The sequence below is a fragment of the Otolemur garnettii genome, unplaced genomic scaffold (genome assembly GCF_000181295.1).
Source record: "Otolemur garnettii isolate 467f Iridium unplaced genomic scaffold, OtoGar3 scaffold00141, whole genome shotgun sequence".
Taxonomy (NCBI): domain Eukaryota; kingdom Metazoa; phylum Chordata; class Mammalia; order Primates; family Galagidae; genus Otolemur; species Otolemur garnettii.
The window spans coordinates 511,387-517,301 of record NW_003852536.1 but is presented as its reverse complement, the minus strand read 5'-3'; positions in this window follow the sequence as shown (position 1 = coordinate 517,301).

Here is a 5,915-nt window from a genome sequence, read left to right as displayed (position 1 = left end):
CATCATGCCCAGGTAAATATACAAGATTTGAGGACACGGAGGCTCAAACTTGCTTTACTGCTAGGGTGTACAATTAAAATGTGTACAAACTTCTGCCGCAGCTAAGGAAGTGAAGAGGAAAGTACTAAATTCATTCCATGATTGAGGGACAGAAAGAGAAAGCTGTGAAGCCTTTAGCACACAATGTCTGCAATTTTTAGTACTCTTGAACTTGTCCTTTTTCTATTCCAAGACAAATTGCCGCCATTTATCCAAGAGAATTATTTTTGGAATTTTGACCATTCATATCCATTCTAACCATCTACATTTTATTAACTAATGCTGTGGAAAGGCCTGTATCCCTTCTGTAAGGATTTCTCCACTGCCATCTGGTATAGAACCATAAATGGGTTCTATAAGTGCTCTGATAGCTTCCAGTTATCTCCAACTATTTATTCAAGATTTAATATCACTTCTCACTCTTAAAATACTCTGCTCTTTAACCAGCTGGAGCTCTTTAAATAAGACAAATGTATTCCTCATTCCTCTAGAGACTCACCCTCCCCTTCTCCTGCATAACAATGGAATAAACATATTCCACACATTCAGTGACAAAATAACTTCGACTTCCTTCTCAAGGTGCTCATTCCTCTAATAGCCGGGCGACCTCTGTATGCTTCCAGGGATTGCAGTGTTGTTAGGAGTGTGGATATCATCTCTCTCCTCACGTCTTCCCAGCACACAATTAGCATTAAAAGGATGAGTGGACACAGGCTATTGTTTGCATTCAAATCTCCAATGCATTTGTGGACTCTGTCCTCAAGAAATCTGACGTGTCCTTATCCTGATGTTCTTTTGGACACTAAGTATGTTTACGGCCCTCCGCCCCCACCCCCACCCCGCTTTCTCCTTCCTCCCATCCAGCCCCACCTCTTCCATCTGCTCCTCCTCTTCCCTCCTCACCTCCACTCCCTGTCCTCCTCCTCTTCTGCTCCCTCCTCCCTCCTCCATCACCAGGTTTAAAAGTTTACTGCATTTAATGCTCCTGCTCCATGATATTTAAAAGGACATCATTCCTCCTCCCTCTGCCTCCTCCTCTCATTACTGAGATTTCATGGTTTGTGGGGTCCCAGGCACCATCCTTCTCATGGTTCCAGAAACGACTTGACATCAGCAGGATCACTGGCCAGGCCTCCGTTTCCATCAAAGTATCTAATGTTTGTATCACTTCTACCTTACAGACCCTTGATTTGTTAAGGTCTAGCCGCACTTATGGGACACTAAGGTTGTTTAGGATCCCAATATGGAGGTCTGGGAGACTCTACCGGCCACCTACAGAGGCCACTTACAGCAGGCTGCTCTGGGAACAAAGCCCTGTGTACACGAGTGACTGGGGTGCTATTCCGCTGTCTCTCAGAGAAGAAACAGTCAAAGGGTACAAGGGCAGCTAGACAGGAGAATGTGCATCAAGGCAGCGCAGAGAGACCACAAGCCCCTGAAAGGGCCAAAGAGGCAGCGAGGTTAGCACATCTATCCCCGGAAAGTGAAGAGACATAGGTGAACAGCTGGACCCCAGGCTGAATCCAGGAGACATGGGATGGGCAGGGAAGGGAGTGTGGCTGCTCTGGTGTCCACTTAGGACCCTGTGGCCAGGTGGCAGTTACTGAACTGCCAGAGAGGAGTTGGGGAGATTCCCCTTCTCACCTGAAAGTAGCTGTCACCGGAGGCTACAGCTTCTTCCCTCCCAATTTAAGCCCTCACAGCTCGGGAGCCTGTAACAGACACCCACCACTGCTGTGTCTTCCACGGGCTGAGTTGCTCAGGGTTGCGATGGAAGGGAACATCAGAGCATCAGCCAATCAGGGCTGTTGGAAGAGTGTTACTGGGGCGACCAGGCATACCCTCTTTGTGACCCACAACCATCCAAAAAAACGATGGATTTGAGGCACACTTATCAACTGTCATTAATTTGTCCTTAGGTCAGAAAAAGAGAGAGAACCATACTAGAGAAGGCCCTTATAGTCACACCAAAAATGAAACCAGACTTTGTTTTGGATCCCAATTAAGTGACCCTGCCGGAGCCCAGTGAGATTACAGGGGAGTTACATATCCATTCAGGCTTCCAGATCACATGCGTGATCAAGAAGATTCAGGGAACAAAAGTGTCTGAAAACCCTTCACTTAGAAAAAGAATTCATCACATAGCACCATGCCCACAATTTTACCTTACCCCTCTGAATTATGTCTAAGCTGTCTGAAATTCAAGTTTCTATGCTGTATGTAGAAGCCAGGTCTCTGCCAGAAAAATGATTAGACTTTTTCTGTAGAGAGTAGAAATGTCTTGTTATTCGGGAAAAAGGCAACAATAAAAGAAACACAGATGAGACAAATGTGGATCACTTGGACCACGGCAGCGCCCCTACTCAGCCACTCACACATCTCCTAACATCAGTGTCATTAAGGAATCTGTATTTCCTCATACACATATAGATGTCTCCTTCAAATACATGGGACAGAGCTCCACTGACCGACTTCATCACATTTTTCCTTTATAAAAGCAGAAGGGACTATCTGGAGGTAATTACTGGTCTCAATGGAACCCAAGTTTCACTGAGAAAATGGCACCCTCCTCCACCTCTTCTTCCCCTCCTCCGTGTATTCCTCATCCTCCTAGTACTCGTCCTCATCCTCCTCTTCCTCCTCCCGTAGTCCTCCTTCTCCTCTTCCTCTGGTTCCACCTCCTTCTCACCCACTTCCACCTCAGCCACCTCCTCCTCCTGGTATACCTCCTCCACCTCCGCACCTGCCCTTCCCGGGATCTCACTGTTGGGTGATCCCGAACACCATCCTTCCCTTCTCAGCTTCCTGCCAACCCATTACCATTGGTAGGATCACTGGACAGGCCTCCTTCTGCATTAATACCACCAATGTTTCTGTGAGTTCTGTCCTGAAGAATTGTAGTTCATTTGGGTCCCACCTCTCTCTTGGGATGGGAATTTTGTTTAGGACCTGAGTGGGGTGACCGGCATGGGGTCTCTCCCATCAGCTGCCATGTACAGAAGCCACCTAAAGCAGGTTGCTCAGGGAACAAGGCCACGCACACAGAACTGAGCTGAGCTTTTCCCCCATCTCTCAGAGGTGAACCGTCCTGGGTTGAGGGAGCGGGCAGGGCAGCCAGACAGGAGAATGGGCTCTAAGGCAGTGTAGAGAGACCACAGCCCCTTAAAGGGCCAAAGAGGCAGCGAGGTTAGCACAACTATGCCTGGTGTGTGAAGAGACATGGGTGAACTCACTGGACCCCAGGCTGAACCCAAGAGACAGGGGATGGGCAGGAAAGTGGAGTGCGGCTACTTTGGTGTCCACTTAGGACCCTGTGGCCAGGTGGCAGTTACTGAACTGCCAGAGAGGAGTTGGGGAGAGTCCCCCTCTCACCTGAAAGTAGCTGTCACCAGAGGCTACAGCTTCTTCCCTCCCAATTTAAGCCCTCACAGCTCGGGAGCCTGTAACAGACACCCACCACTGCTGTGTCTTCCACGGACTGAGTTGCTCAGGGTTGCGATGGAACGTAACGTCAGAGCATCGGCCAATCAGGGCTGTCGGAAGGGCGTTACCAGGGCAACCAGGCATACCCTCTTTGTGGCCCACAACCATCAGAAAAATGTTGGATTTGAAGCAAATTTATCAACTGTCATTAATTTGTCCTTAGGTCAGAAAGAGAGAGAGAACCATACTAGAGAATGTCCTTATATTCACACCTAAAATGGAACCAGAGTTTGTTTTGGATCCCAATTAAGTGACCCTACAGGAGCCCAGTGAGATTACCTGGGAGCTAGACAACCATTCAGGCTATCTGTTCACATGTGTTAAGAAGATTCAAGCAATAAAAAATGTGGATTACCTGGACTCAAGAAGGGCCCCTACTCAAACACTCACACATCTCTTAACGTCCATCTTATTAAGGAAAAAGCCATATTTCCTCATACACGTATACATGTCTTCTTCAAAGACATGGGCCAGAGCTCCACTGATCGACTTCATTACACTTTTGCTTTATGAGAGCAGAAAGGACTATCTGTAGGTAATTAACAGTCTCTCTTGAACTCAAGTTTCACTGTGAATCTGGCATCCTCCTCTGCATTCTCTTCCCCTCTTTCTCCCATAACCTTCCTTCTCTTTCTCCTCTGGTTCCACCTCCTTCTTACCCACCTACAACTCAGCCACCTCCTCCTCCTCCTCCCAGCCAGCCCGTCCTAGGATCTCACTGTTGAGGGATCTCTGCATTAATACCACCAATGTTTCTGTGCATTCTATCCTGAAGAATTATAGTTCATTTGGGTCCCACCTCTCTCGAGATGGGAAGTTTGGAGAGTCCCCCTCTCACCTGAAAGTAGCTGTCACTGGAGGCTACAGCATCGGCCAATCAGGGTTGTTGGGGCAACTAGACACACCCTTTTTGTGACCCACAACCATCAAAATGATGGATTCGAGGCAAATTTATCAACTGCCATTAATTTGTCCTTAGGTCAGAAAAAGAGAGAAAACCATACCAGAGAAGGTCCTTATAATCACACCTAAAATGGAACGAGACTTTGTTTTGTATCCCTGCAAGAGCCCAGGGAGATAACACCAGAGCTAGCCAACCATTCAGGCTTCTTTGCTGTTTATTATCTAGTATCTTCAACCCCCAGGCTTGGCAGAATTATCTGGACAGAGATCACCAGATCATCTTCACTGCAGATAGGTCTACCAACCTATAGTTAGACAAACCATCAACTGTAGTAAAACAACATGGCCTGGAGTTATGGAATGTGACACTGGTCTCAAGGAGTCAAGCCCAACTGCCCTAAACCTCCTTCTCCCCTTACAAAGCTCTGTATTTATGTTTAAAGGCAGGAGAGTGGTCTTTTGAGATGCTAGTCTGATACCCTCCTCATTTGCCAGGAAATTACTAAACTTCTCTTTCCTTGTCCTCCAACCATTCTCACTGATACAGCCTTGGGGACAAGTATCAAACTGTCTTTCAGTCATATTATTATTCCTGTGCAACTGGAAGATCTGGATGTGAAGATACAAAGCCCTTCTGAGCCAAACTATACATACTATTTAAACCTTGCACAGAATATACTTTGGCTTCTTTATTTTTCCTCAAAGAAGACTGAGAGACATCAGAAGAGGAAGATCCTGAAACACAGACAAACCTATTTCACCTCATTCTGCCCAAGTCTCCAAAATTGGATGCTAATAAACAGTCAGGGTATCTTCTAATGGCTGGGCGTGGTGGCTCACGCCTGTAATCCTACCACTCTGGAAGGCTACGAGATGGCATGTCATGCAGAAGAAATTTTCACTTGTTATTTCTTGGGGCTTTTTTGCCATTTACTATGACTATACATACAATTAGGTCGCATGGATTGTGTTTGTTAAGAAAAGTCCAAGTTGTAGTTGAGCCCTTACCCAGGAGGAGTGCCACATACTCCTACATTTGAATGGAGTTGTTAAAAATATAATGAATGGTCTATCAAGGGAAATAGGTATACGCCAGTACTCAGCCCTAATCTGACATGATTATTTCTGAGTATAAGATTGACTAAGACAACTGAGAAACTAGAATGTCCTTACTCTAAAGGTGGTAGCCAGATAAGTGATGGGCTTGGACACTGTATCATGTGAGCGAAGATTGAAGGATCTAGGGTATTTATTGTGAAGCATTATCACATGCATGCAAGAAAACATTCACTTTCTTTGGATTGTGTGAAACCAATTGCTCACTTTTATATAAAGAACTTTTCTTTTTCTTTTTCTTTTTTTTTTTTGAGACAGAGCCTCAAGCTGTCCCCCTGGTCAAAGTGCCACGGCATCACAGCTCACAGCAACTTCCAACTCCTGGGCTCAAGCGAGTCTCCTGCTTCAGCCTCCCAAGTAGCTGGGACCACAGG